The following is a 14,740-nucleotide window of genomic DNA, read 5'->3' as shown; positions in this document are numbered from 1 at the left end:
ATGCGGCCGATGGCTTGACCGTCTGCCATCTCATGGTTGGCATCTTGGCGGGGCACTGCTTAGGTGGTGGGCAGTTGTTGGCTGCGGCTAGTAACTTGGTCACCGTTGGCAGCTAGGCAGCAGTTGCTAGCAAGGTCGGTCGCGTTCAACATCTTAGCTGACCACTAGCTCGCAACTGGAAGCATGGGCGGCCGCAGCTTGGTTGGCCACTAGTCATTAGCCTCGAGCTTGGCCGCAACTGGCAGGTTAGCCATGCCTAACAGTGTGGTCGCTCGCCAATACGCGATCGACAATTTATCCGAGCGCCAACTTGGTCATGTCATGAATTTGTCCTAGTTTGTCATTCTTTGTGATTAAATTTAGCCAATTTTTTTGTTTTGTAGGTTACTATATTTGCTGCTCTTCTCTGGCTAGACTGCTTATTTTCAGGTATAATTTATTAAATATTACCTATGTTAAGTTAGTATTTAGATCTATAACATGATATAGTTATTTTGTTATTTTAGTGTTGGTATATTTACATCTTAGATAATTTTAAACTTCATTACCTTTGGTTGGAACATTAAACATAGTATATTTTCTTATTTTATGAAACTCATATATTTTGTAACAAATTATATGAATTTGTATTCTCATTAGGTGACAATATATATAAACAAATTTTGGATATACAATCGATTAGAAAATTAATTTATTAGAGATAATTTTATTACTGAAGTTGAATAGTTTATGAACTTTGCTAAGAGTCATGAATGGTGTTGAGTTACAATGTCTGTGTAATCATTCTAAATGTAGAAATAGAGTCTTCCGTGATGAGAATACTGTGAAAATTCATATATGTAAAAATGGTTTATGTCAAATTACTACAATTGGTACTGTCAAGGAGAGCCAAGGCTAGTGAAAAAGAAGTGTTGGAAGACATTCATTCTAGTTATTCTCAACTATTAGCTACTGCAAGATTATTAAATATAAAAGCATAATATTATTTTTCAAAAAATGTTATGATGACATATCTCAATTGATGTTAGAGTTATTCTATGTTAATAACATAATGACTAATAGCTCCTACAGTACAAAGAAATTAGTTAGAGGTTTAGGTTTGTCTGTAAAGAAGATTGATTATTGTATAAACAACTACATGATATTTTAGAATGAAGATATCAAACTAAGTAAATAAAAAATTTGTACTCGCCCTCGTTATAAGTGTCGTACTCACATACCCAGGGAAGAAGAAAAATATTACTTGAAAAGTGATGTATTACTTTCCCTTAACTGTTAGACTTCAACGCTTATATTCATCTGCCGCTACAGCTTGCCACATGATGTGACATCATGAGCATGAGCACGAAGGAGGTATTATGTGTCATCCTTGTGATTCCCCTTCATAGAAACATCTTGATATTGTATTTTTCTTATTTACAATGGAACCACGTAATGTGAGATTGACATTTCATAGATGAATTTTAGTTATTTGGTCAGTCGGAATAATAATATTCATCTTAGTTAGTTATATTATCATCGTACAATTTACTATCATAGATGTGCATGAAAGATGAATTTATGCTCTTTACTATGCTTATTTATGGTTCAACTAATTCCAAAGAGAAGATAGATATTTTTTTACAACATCTGATTGCCGAGTTGAATGAATTATAGAATGTAGGATCGGCCACTTATGATATTGTAAGTAAAACTAATTTAGATTGCATGCTGCATTAATATGGACGATTAGTAATTTACCAGTATACTCAATGTTATCGGGATGGAGCACGACTGATAAATTAGTATGCTCACACTACATGACAGAGTCTGATGCATTTTCATTACCTTACAGTGGAAATGTATCTTGGTTTGATAATCATTGTAAATTTTTACCAGTTGATCACCCTTTCAAGTGAAATAAAATTTTTTTAAAGAATGTTGTAGTCAGAAAACCTCCTCTAATAGTCCATACTTCAGATGAATAAATCATTGAATAAATAAATAATTATATATTTCTACCAGTATCTCAACATGGTTCCAATGAAATAAATAAATATATTGTTAGAATGTGCAAGTGTGGTTGGAAGAAAAGGAGTATTTTTTGGGAGCTGTCGTATTGGAAGTATCTACTGATTCGACATAATTTAGATGTCATGCATATTGAGAAAATTTTCTTCGATAATATCTCTAATACTATGATGAGCATGCCTGGAAGAACTAAAGACACTGGAAAATCATGTGAGGAATTAAAAGAACTAGTCAACAGATCAAAGTTGCATCAGAATGAAGTAACCAATAGATTTTAAAAGGCTTGTTATACATTGGACAAAGATGGTAAACAAATTTTATATAGTTAGTCGAAAGAAATAAAATTCCTATATGGGTATGCCTTAAATATAGCTCGATGCATGGATATGAATAGGTTAAAAATGTTTGGAATGAAGAGTCATGACTGCCATATATTCATACAAAGACTTATTCCAATAGTTTTTCATGACTTATTTTCTCAACATGTTTGACAAATACTCACAAAATTGAGTTTATTTTTTAGATATTTAACAGCGAGGTGTATTATGTGGATGTCACACTTTGGCTAAAACAAGCATTCCTCTCATACTATATAAGCTGGAGCGTATATTTTCACTAGTCTTTTTGACTCAATGGAACATTTACCAATACATTTATCAAACGAGGCACAAATAACTAGTCTTGTGCGGTACAGATAGATATATCCATGTGAACAATTTTTAAGGAAATAAAAAAATAATGTTCATAACAAAATAAGAGTTAAGGGGTCAATATGTAATGCTTATCTAGTTGAAGAAGCATCTTTTTCCGCTCCTATTATTTTACTGATAATGTGAAAAATATACATCGCAAGTATCCTACAAATTCTGATGATGCTCAGCCGATAGATCCATCGATACTTTCTATTTTTAAGTTTCCTGGTAAGCCAATGGGTGGATCTTTTTCTAGATGGTTAACTCAAAAAGAATATGATGTTTCAAGAATATACATACTCTTAAACTGTGATGAAGTCAAATCATATATAAAGTAAGTTAACTTCTTTAATCAAACATTTATTTACCATTTAATTTGTTTGCTTGATATCCATATTGTCTTAAAATTACATTCTTTCCTAGCTTGTACGAATAACAATTATATATACAAAATTCATTAATAAGTGCAAATGAGGTAACTACAAAGTTAGAGGCCAGATTTACATTATGGTTTCAAACATATGTAAGTTAAAGAATTTGTGAACTTTTTTAGTTCATGTGTATTAAGAAGTGTCCTAATTTATATCATAACCATTTTTATAGGTGAAAGATCGTAAAATATCAAATGTGAAAGATGATATGATAATGAATATTACATCAGAATCTCTTTGTAAAATAAAGATGTACTCTGGTTACTATGTTAATGATCTCAAATTCCACATGACACAACGAGATTCACAGAGATTAATCTATAATTCCAGTGTTTGCGTCAAAGGATCTATGGATAACAATAACACTAAGTTTGATTACTATTATAAATTTGACAAAATCATAGAGATTTAATATCCTACATTACATATAAAAAGGTGTGTGTTGTTCAAATTGTTCATGATATGATCCGACCCCAAGAATAGATATCAGAATACATTTAAATTATAATTTAATTGAAGTTAGTACAAATAAAAGGTTCAACAAGTTTAAACCTTTTATTTTTGGGGTATAAACGAGTCAAGTTTTCTATCTTGATATTCTACAATGAGAAGATCTAGTGAATGGTTGTCTATTTGTTGAATGAAGCATCGCTCGATCATAGAAAGGCTGAACATCATCACTGCTCAAAACCATGATGTATTTTAGAATAATGAAGTAGAGAAACATTCAGTTGATTCACAATTCCAATTCATATCTCAATTTCTTATAGATATTAATGTTACTTATGAGGATTAGATGATGGAGAAATGTCCAGTAGTGAAGATCTTGTTGAACTAACAGAGTTTAGCGATGAGGACTTAAAAACTGCTAATGTTGATAAGTTAAATATTAATGATGATTAAATATTAGCATTATTATTCATCAAGTAAGTTATGCTTCTATATTATTTTGTATTTATATTATTATATTAGTAAACTTTATTATGATGTGTTGTAATGTTATTTTGCAGACATTATTATGGAAGAGGAACATTAGGTTGTAGCACTCCGTGGCTACAAGGTGCTACGAGTTGTTGGAGACTCGTAAGTATTTTTTGGTATTAATAATTTAAGTTTATATATAACTTTATTTATAATATATTTCTCATATCTTAATATTTTTTCATACATGTTTACTCTTTATGGCCACCGAGTTGCCACCTATATCACCAAAATTTTCAAAGAATGAGTATGTACATCTGGTACTACATGGAGACATGTAAACTAGGAGATAAAGATGTTTTATTATAATGAATTTGTAGTAAATAGATTTAATATAATTTATATTCTATAATATATTTATCTTTTAATATCCTAAATTTTTTATTCAACGTATAATTACAGAAAAAATATACATGGGAGGAAGGTCACGAGGAACAATTTAAAGATACTTGGAATAGTTATTGTTCTAAATTTTATATAGACCTTCTTTATTATATGAGAAATAAGGACATCAAGTCGGCGTATGTGTCAGCCAAGATATGGATTGCATGGATAACCACCTGAGCTCCAAAATGGTGGCAAGCAAATGCTGAAAACGCACGAGCAAAGAGGAATACAGAGCCATGTGGCGTGAGTATCGAAACCGCTATGCATACGTCAAGATCTAGATCTATTGTTGAGCATGCCATGGATCTAATGAGTTTAATTTAATGTTATATAAGCAAATTTTATATTTATTATCAAACTTGTATAATTTTATTTCAAATTATTTGTGTATGCAAGAACGTGAACTAGCCCATGACTCACTTGTCTGGAGGTCTTTCTCAATACCCACAAGAAGAAGGATGACACATTTGTTGACGGAAAAAGTGTTTCAGTCAGTAATCCCATTTTGACATTACTGATGGAAACAGTATTTTCATCGGTGTTTACCGACAGAAACAGTGTTACCTACGGAATTTAATTTTTTATTGAAAATTTTACCAACAGAATTTGGATTTTGTCAGTGTATACCGACGAAATTTAAGTTTTATCGGTAAAATCGTTTGCAATGAATTATCTTCTGACAAATGATTTTCTGTCGGAATTCTATCACTAAATCATTGCACCGATAGAATTACGGTGAAATATTTTGTAGGTAATCTCGGTTTTGTTAGTGAAGTCTTAGATAGTGATCCTGTCTGAGAGTCGAGTCGACGGATGCTGAGGACGTGACGCTCGCTGCTGTCTTTGGGTGAGCTCCGAGGTGAAGTGGACCTCTGGTGAACCTGCAACAAAGCCGAGCCGGCAAGGGGTTCCCAGCGACGACCCTCCGACGCTCAAGTCAGGCAACGACGTGATAAAACAAAAACAGAGTAGCGAGACTGTAGCTACAGTGAAGAATATTGCATACCTCCGTCGAAGTTTGGGGAGTCTTATATAGGATCCCAGGGAGGTGCGTGCACGCTTCCCAAAGCATACTTCAGAATGGCTGTGTCAGAAAAGTGTGTCTGACGTCATACCGTAACCGTCCGAGCATATCTCTGACATGACAGTGGAAACTTCCACCGTACAATTTTCTGTCCGGTCCAACCGCCGACCATCCTGTCCGTCGACGACACTTGGCACGAGAAGGATATCACCAGCTGTCTGCCTCCTTTGTCCTCTTTTACGTCTTTTGTCTGTTTCCGGGCCGAGCGGGAGGGCCGCTCGACCACCCCGGCGGTTAGGCGTAAAGGTGTGCCAAATCGAGCGGGAAGACCCCTCGGGCACATACTCAGACGAGAATACGTCCTTAGTTGATTTACAGCTCAGCCGAGTGGACAGGCCGCTCGGCGCAGCAACTCCTCTATACGAGCAAATCATGAGTGTCGGAAGCCCGACCTGTGGTCGAGCTATCTTCGCACCAACCCTGGCGCTATCCTGGCCGAGCGACCAGGGGGCCTCTCTGATCGGTAAGATCCTTAGGTTGATCCTCTTGACTTTGACCCCCACATGTCGTTGACCACTGCCCATGTGGGTCCCCTTATGCTTACCACCGGATCACGTGCCTTCTCTTTAAGTCTAGTTGAAGGAGGCCGCAAGTTCGACTGATTGGACTATTAGCCTGGTGGTGTGACAGCTCTCTGCCACTTACGAAAATGTCTCTCTGCTCGGGCACCATGGAGGTGAACACTGCCGCTCGGCAGCCTATCCCTTGGAACTTCAAAAGTTTTGGTTTGCCGTTAATTGCCTCGCCGGTCCAATGGCAGTCAATGCTGACATCTCTAGGATTCCCTCGAAATTCGTGCAAATCCTTGCCATTAAGGCTGAGCACGCGGTCACGGCTGTGTAATGGGGCTCATTAAATGCGATCCTGTGAGCGGGCGACGCTTGGCGAGGCCGCCATCATCGCATGATCGGATGATGTGACATCTGCTTTTTGAATTTGATGGTGAGATCTGGTCCTCGAGTCTTGTGACCTGAATCCAACGACTTGGAGGAATTGAGCCCCGTCTGTATAAAGCCCTCATCACCTTCCTCCACCGCCTATCTTCGTGCTCGTGCGTCCAAAGGCCTTCGTTTGCGTTCGGTACTCCGATGAACCCGTTCCTCAGCATTCCGGCAACTCCTCTTCTTCTTCGATCACCCTTTTCCCTGTAAGGCTTCTCCGCCCCTTGTCTCTTTGTTCTTTCGCATTTTTCTTTACACTAGCGGCGTTTGTGCCCCTTAGGCATTGTTTCGATCATCTCCTCCATCGATCCCTCCGTTTCTCATTGGCTTTTGCCTTTCCTACTGTTCCGGCGATGGCTAGTCCTTCTCAGCCTTCGGAACTTGCTCCTGGCCCATGGTACATGACCATGGAGTCATGGTTCGACGCGCGCGACGCGGAGAGCCTGACCAATGCCCTCGACCTTTCTTTTAATTTTGAACTGGTTTTGGCTTCGCCTTCTGACCGGCCACACATGCCGCCGAGCGACACGATCTGCTTCTTCCGAGAGCAGTTTGTGGCTGGGTTGCGGTTTCCTATCCACCCCTTTATCCTCGAAGTCTGTAACTTCTTTCGCATTCCGCTCGCCCAGTTCATCCCTAATTCCTTTCGCCTCTTGTGTGGGGTCGTGGTGTTATTCAAAATCCACGACATACCTCTCCATCCTGAGGTTTTTTACTATTTTTATTATCCCAAGCAGTCCGAGCTGGGCACTTATTTGTTCCAGTCTCGGATCGGCTTAGTCTTTTTCGATAAGATGCTTTCCTCTAATAAACACTGGAAAGATTACTTCTTCTTCCTGCGACTCCCCGAACTGCCTCCCTTCCGAACAAAGTGGCAGGTCGGGCTTCCTACTCCTCCCGTGCTGAAGAGATATAAGACCCGACCGGACTATCTCCAAGTAGTAAATATGCTAGCCGACCTGAAGCTCGATATCCACAAGCTGCTACCAGAGGGGGTGATGTACATGTTTGGTCTAAGTCTGATCCGAACGAAGCTCCCGAGCAGCCTTGGTAAGGAATTTATTTGTGTCTTTACTTTGAATCTAACTGATTTTCTTCCTTTTCTTTTGCAGCGAACATCGTGATGGAGTCCGTGCTATTCGGCATCCTGAAGAAGAAGGCCGCCGTGATCGAGGCGACAGTGGCCAAAGAAATGGAGCGACTTGACATTGCTCCGGTCGACTCTCATGAGGGTGAGAGCGAGGTGGATGTTGGGGAGTCCGCCACTTAGACCTCTCCTGTGGAAGGTGGTGGGTGAAGCAACTTTAAGCCGACAGCCTGTCGCTCGGGGCGATGACTCTGAGCCAGAGGACAATTGGTGTCGGCCTTTTTGCATGTCACGAGGCACCCCAAATTGATAAAGATTGGAACTCAATTAACTAAAGAAAACTCGTGTAGTATGGAGTCTCAAGTCATATTTTTCCAAGGATAACTAGTAGATGTGTGTGAATTCTAGAATTGGTTCCAATCAAAATCTAATTTCAACTAGGTCAAGAATAGCATCAAAGAAAGAATCTCTCATCTAAACATGATTCACTTCCTTCTAACCAAATGAGCCTCACTTAAATTCAAGATCTAATGCATCATTTAATTACATGAATCAATTTCTATCTCCACCATTCACAACCACAATAACAATTACATTCAAAATCTCATCACAATTGTAAGAACCGAAAATAACAATCATTCTCCATCTCAATGACCAATAAACTTGAAAGCTCAAACACTCTCATAGGAACCGAATTAACATCTAAGTCATGATCACAATCCAATTCATCAATTAAATTCAAACTTCCATTCACAATATTATTGAACAGAGGTAAACCTTCAAACCCTCAAGTTGAGCATTCATTAATTAAACATCATCATAGCAACAATAGATTGAATGTAGATAACAAAATTAGCTAACTAAATACCCTAAACTAAACAACTAATGTAATCACAACTTCTAATTCAAAACACAAACTGATTTGCATACTAATCCAATAGTTAAGCAAAATTCGGATTGTAGGAATCCAAGGACGTCAAGTAACAAAACTGAGATTGCAGAGGAAAATTTAGAATTGGAATTGCATAAGAAAACTGAAACAAAGCAGAAATTGCAAGGAATGGAATCAGATAATAAATCTGAGCAAGATTCAAAAACTAATAAAGAACAAATTAAAAGAAAATAAAACCTAAACATTCCACAAGCTCCAAATCCAAGTCCAAATCCCTTCTTGTCGCTGATCTGCGAAGGAGCCTCAGAGAACGCCCATACAACTCTCAACAACAACATCCGGAATCTTCAGCCAGCGAATAAGGATCTTTAAGCTGTAGAGAACGCCCTTCTAGCTCGAGACCTGTTGCGTGAAGAACAGAGGAAGAAAGTGGCAATCGAAGCTAAAATCAGGTGATCGGTCCGATTTTCAACAGCTCTGAGCTGATATGGAAGCGGAATGATTGCAGAAGCTTCAGGAGAACTCCAGTTAACCTCCGCAAACGTCTGGAAGCCTCAGATCTAGACAACGCCCATAGATCTGAGGATGAAGCGAATCGCGGAAGAATGTTGTCGCGGATCTAGAGAACGCCCATGGATCGCGATCTGAACTTCATTCGTTGATTGCCGAGAGACCACGAATTCATTGTTGAAGAAAGAATCGAAATCTGGATTTGGAGATGGTGAATGGAAGCTTCGGTGTCGCGGTGAAGAAGAAACACTGTAGAAAAATCACGAGGAACCGAGCTAGAGCTTCACTGTAGCTTCTCGTGGCCTTTTAAATCTCCTCAGATTTGATCGGACGGCTGGGATGCTTCGGAGCTAAATCAACGGTGAAAGATAGCATAAAATCCGATCCAATAGTAATGATCTTCATTTACGGTCCAGATCTACTCCTCATTAGGTTGGATGAGCCAGATCTTCAACGGATGGTGTAGATCTGCTTAATCTTCAATGAACGGTCCAAAACACTCCAAGGCTTGATCGCTTCATTTAGCCCTAGATTTGAGCCCAAGTGTGGCATGATTTGATCGGGTTACCAACCCTTTTGATGCCTACAAAATAATAAACAAATATTAGCATCAAATACCATGAAAATAGGCTAATTTGTAATTAGGTCCAAAATCATATGTAATTATGAAATATGATGTAAATATGAGATTAAGCTATGAATAGACCAATAAAAATATGCATTATGATTCAAAATAATATAGTAAAATCATGGTTATCAACGATCTTCCCCTTTCCGGATGAAAGCAACGCAGGACAGGGACACCTATGCTTTCGGCCACTTCAGCGGTACAAGCGTCCGAATAGATGGGCGCGCTCTCCCCCAAAGAAAATGTCCCATCTGTCGAGGCCCTCTCCTCCGATCGGACTCCCTCCCAACTGGATCTGCCAGCTGACCCCATCACGGCGCAACCGGTCAGTTCTTTGCCTCCAGCGCGTCAAAGGATTCGCCTCTCGGGCATATTTTCTGCGCCGTCCGACCAGCCATCTGGTCCTTCAGCATCCGCTCATACAAAGCCAGGCGGGCGCCGCACAATAAAGTCCATTCTGCACCTTCCAATGGAGGCCTACATGGCAGAATCTGAGCGGCCGACGGCCCCTAAACACGTTATCACCATCAGAGGGCCGCTCGCAAAAGTATGGGAGGACGCCCGTGCCCGTGTCGCCGCAATGCCCCCTGGTCTGCTGGCCAATAGTTACCTGCAGTACGCCACCAGTGTAAGTTTTCTGTCCATACTCATTCACGTATTTTTTACGATCGACACTGAACAACTCTTTATTTGTCAGAATTGGGTGGAAAGCGTGGCCATCACCAGTCGTATGGCGATGTTAGAGGAAGAGCTGAAGAAACTCAAAATTTCTGGCGGGCCGTTCTCCTCTCAGGCACCATCATACGCCGAGTTGCAGAAGGAGCTGGCCAAGACTAAGGAACTGTTGGAGGCCGAGTGGAAGAAATCGGCTGATCAGGCGGACCTGCTGAGCCAGTTCAAAGAGCAGGTCCAAGCCTTCGACCGCAAGATAGAGCTAGCGACTACTCAGAGGAATAGTGTCATTGCCGATCTGGACGCGAAGAACGTCGTTGCCCGAGCCTTCGAGCAGCGGGTGAAGGAATTGGCCGACTTGTTGGACGTAGAGAAAAAAGGTCGCTCGACGGAGGTGGTGGCTCTCAAAGACGAAATGAAGGCCCTTCAGGAGGCCCTTGAGGCCTCGCGCGCTACCCTCAAGGAGTACCAAGAGGCCGAGCTGAGCCGCTTTGCTATAATGAGGCAGAGCTACATCCGCTCGAATGAATTCGTTCAGAAGGTCTGCAATCGACTCGTCCTCGCCTTCGAGGTGGCCATCACTGCCACGGCGGATCATCTGAAAGCCAAGGGTCACCTCCTGGAGTCCTTTACCATCCCCGTCCGGGAACACGCTGCGCTTCTCACCACCATTCCAAACCATGTTTTTAACTACCTTGAGTGAAGTGTCTTAGTAATTCTGCCGCTCGGTCGGAAAACCTTATTTTGAATGGAACTTTGTTTTTTTGCTCTGTTAGCTTGTTTTCCCTGGTCGGCGCAAATAACCGTGTGGCCCGAGCGGGTGCCTTGCTAGAGGGTCATTGTTTCCTCCCTTTGAGATTTATGGTCGTCGCTTGACGGTGTTCAGGCCGGGGGGTTTATAGTCGCTGGTTCGACTCTAGAGTTTAACGTCGCCGCTCGACGGTCGTCAAGCCGAGGGGTTTATAGTCGCCGATTTGACTCTAGAGTTTAACGTTGCCGCTCGACAGTCTTCACGTGATCAGCTCCTCCTTCGGGGCCGCTTCCAGGTATGATGCAATGAATGTGGTGGCCTCTGGTCGGCCATTCTGGATCTGCACCTCCTGCTTTTCTTCATAAACTAAGGTGGGAGGCTTTTCGGTTATGGTGTTTACCTCAAGGCGCGGCGCCTTCCGAGCAGACTTTGATTCAGCTCAAATCATCTCCACATAACATCGCCGGGCGGCCGGTTGATCTCCGCGGGCTTCTCCCACCTTGTCCTCCACGGGAAATTTGATCTTCTGACAGAAAGTTGAGACAACCGCCCGGAACTCGTTGAGAGCCGGTCGTCCCAGTATCACGTTGTAGACGGAGGGGGCATCGACCACGATGAAGTTAGTGGTCCGCGTCCTTCGAAGCGGCTCCTCTCCTAGCGAGATGGCCAACCTAGTTTGCCCGACCGACAGAATCTCATTGCTAGTAAATCCATACAGTGGGGTTGTCATGGGCAGCAGTTCAGCCCGATCGATTTGCAGTTGATCGAACGCCTTCTTGAAAATAATGTTGACCGAGCTACCTATATTAATGAATATACGATGAATAGTATAATTTGCTATTACTGCTCGGATGATGAGTGCGTTGTCGTGCGACACTTCAACTCCTTCCAGGTCTATGGGCCCGAAGCTGATCTCGGGGCCTTGTGCCCACTCCCGACTGCAGCCTACTGCATGGATCCTTAGCTGCCGAGCGTGCGACTTTCTGGCCCGGTTTGAGTCACTGCCTGTTGGTCCACCAGCAATGATGTTGATCTCGTCCCGAGCGATGTTGTTCCTGTTTTCTTCTTCCTGAGCGGGAGGTTTCATTCGCTCCTGCAAGACTCCGGGATTGACCCTCGGCTGATGATGATGTTGCCGTTCGGGGGACTCCCTAGTCACCCGTCGCCCGGGACTCTGGTGTCGATGGCGTCGATCTGGCGAAGGTGATCGGCGTCGATAGCTTTTCGGTGCCGGGTGAGCAATCGGGCCGAGACTCCGACAATCACGAGTGTTGTGAGTTGCTGATTGGTGAAGCGAACAAAACATGGGAGTCCATACCTTTCCTTTTTGCTTGGGCCGATCGACCGCCACATGTTGGACAACGTGCGACCTTGTTTCCTGATGAGAGCGCGTTCCCTCAGTGCGAGGTCCTCTTGGTGGCTGATGGATGATCATCGGGCGCCGCTCGGCTGAAGGCAAGGGCTCGGACGATGCTTCTTTCTTTCTTGCCGCCTGGGCTTCCTCTACATTGATATATTCGCTTGCCTTCTTCAGCATATGATCGTAGTCGCGGGGTGGTTTTTTGATGAGCAAGCAGAAAAAATCCCCGTTGACTAGGTCCTGAGTGAAGGCATGCATCATTGTCTCGGATGAGACCGTGGGGATGTCCATCGCCGCCTGGTTGAAGCGCTGGATGTACGCTCGAAGAGTTTCTCTCGACCCTTGTTTCATAGAAAACACGTTGACACTTGTCTTCTGATAGCGTCGACTGCTGACGAAGTGGTAGAGGAATGTCGTTCGAAAGTCTTTAAAGGTCCAAATTGATCCGTCCGGCAGTCTTCGGAACCAACGTTGAGCCGAGCCGGACAGCGTAGTAAGGAAGACTCGGCACTTGACTCCGTCAGTATATTGGTGGAGGGTAGCGACATTGTCGAACTTACCGAGATGGTCGTCAGGATCGGTTACGCCGCTATACTCCCCGATCGCCAGTGGGGCATACTGCTTAGGTAGCGGGTCCTATAAGATCGCCTCGGAGAATTGACGATTGATCCGCTCGGGGAGATGACTCGGTCTGAGGCGCCTTGCCCTTTTTGACATCCCGGGCGGGGGCTTCATCAGATGATCCTTGGTTGGCTTGAGCTAGCTCAGACGGAGTTTGGAACAGGGCCCGATGGAACGGAATGGGGGCGGGCGGCGCATCTCCTGGTGTGCCGGTTTGGCCTTTATTCTGTGCCCAAGTGGAGTACTATTCCGGTCGATCTTCTTGCGCCCCTCGGTCGCCTGATGCCGAGGTCGCCTGCTGCGCCATCCGCTTGGCTAGCGCTTTTTGCTGCTGCTGCTCCACGATTTTTGCTGCTCTCGCCTCGATAAGAGCGTCGAGCTCCTCTTGAGAGAGCGTCACAGTGTGCGGTCGTCCAGCTCCTTCCATCTTTGCCTCTCAGATTCAGGTGCGTTCCCACAGACGACGCCAATTTGATCCTGTTTGAGAGTCGAGTCGACGGATGCTAGGGACGTGGCGCTCGCTGTTGTCTTTGGGTGAGCTCCGAGGTGAAGTGGACCTCTGGTGAACCTGCAACAAAGCCGAGCCGGGAAGGGGTTCCCGGCGACGACCCTGTGACGCTCAAGTCAGGCAACGACGGGATGAAACCGAAACAGAGTAGCGAGACTGTAGCTATAGTGAAGAATATTGCATACCTCCGTCGAAGTCTGGGGGGCCTTATATAGGATCTCAGGGAGGCGCGTGCACGCTTCTCGAGATATGCACGCTTCCCAAAGCATACCTCAGAATGACCGTGTCATAAAAGTGTGCCTGACACCATACCGCAACCGTTTAAATATATCTCTGACATGACAGTGGAAACTTCCACCGTACGATTCTCTGTCCGGTCCAACCGCCGACCATGTTGTTCGTCGACGACACCTGGCTCGAGAAGGATATCACCAGCTGTCTGCCTCCTTTGTCCTCTTTTGCGTCTTTTGTCTGTTTCCGAGCCGAGCGGGAGGGCCGCTTGACCACCTCGGCGGTCAGGCGTAAAGGTGTGCCGGACCAAGCGGGAAGGCCCCTCGGGCACATACTCAGATGAGAATACGTCCTTAGTTGATCTGCAGCTCAGTCGAGCTGACGGGCCGCTCGGCACAACAACTTCTCTATACGAGCAAATCATGAGCGTCGGAAGCCCGACCGTGGTTGAACTATCTTCGTGCCAACCCTGGCGCTATCCTGGCCGAGCGGCCAGGGGGCCTTGAATATTCTACAATGAGAAGATCTAGTGAAAAAAATCACAACCCTGGCGCTAGTCAAGTTTTCTATCTTGAATATTCTACAATGAGAAGATCTAGTGAATGATTGTCTATTTGTTGAATGAAGCATCGCTTGATCATAGAAAGGCCAAACATCATCACTGCTCAAAACCATGATGCATTTCAGAATAATGAAGTAGAGAAACATTCAGTTGATTCACAATTCCAATCCATATATCAATTTCTTATATATATTAATGTCACTTATGAGGATTAGATGATGGAGAGATGTCCAGTAGTGAAGATCTCATTGAACTAACAGAGTCTAGCGATGAGGACTTAGAAACTGCTAATGTTGATTAGTCAAATATTAATGATGATTAAATATTAGCATTATTGTTCATCAAGTAAGTTATGCTTCTATATTATTTTGTATTTATATTATTATGTTAGT

Source organism: Zingiber officinale, chromosome 3A (assembly GCF_018446385.1).
Source record: "Zingiber officinale cultivar Zhangliang chromosome 3A, Zo_v1.1, whole genome shotgun sequence".
In the NCBI taxonomy this organism is placed as follows: Eukaryota; Viridiplantae; Streptophyta; class Magnoliopsida; order Zingiberales; family Zingiberaceae; genus Zingiber; species Zingiber officinale.
The sequence above is the reverse complement of the archived record's forward strand: the minus strand, read 5'-3'. Positions refer to the sequence as shown.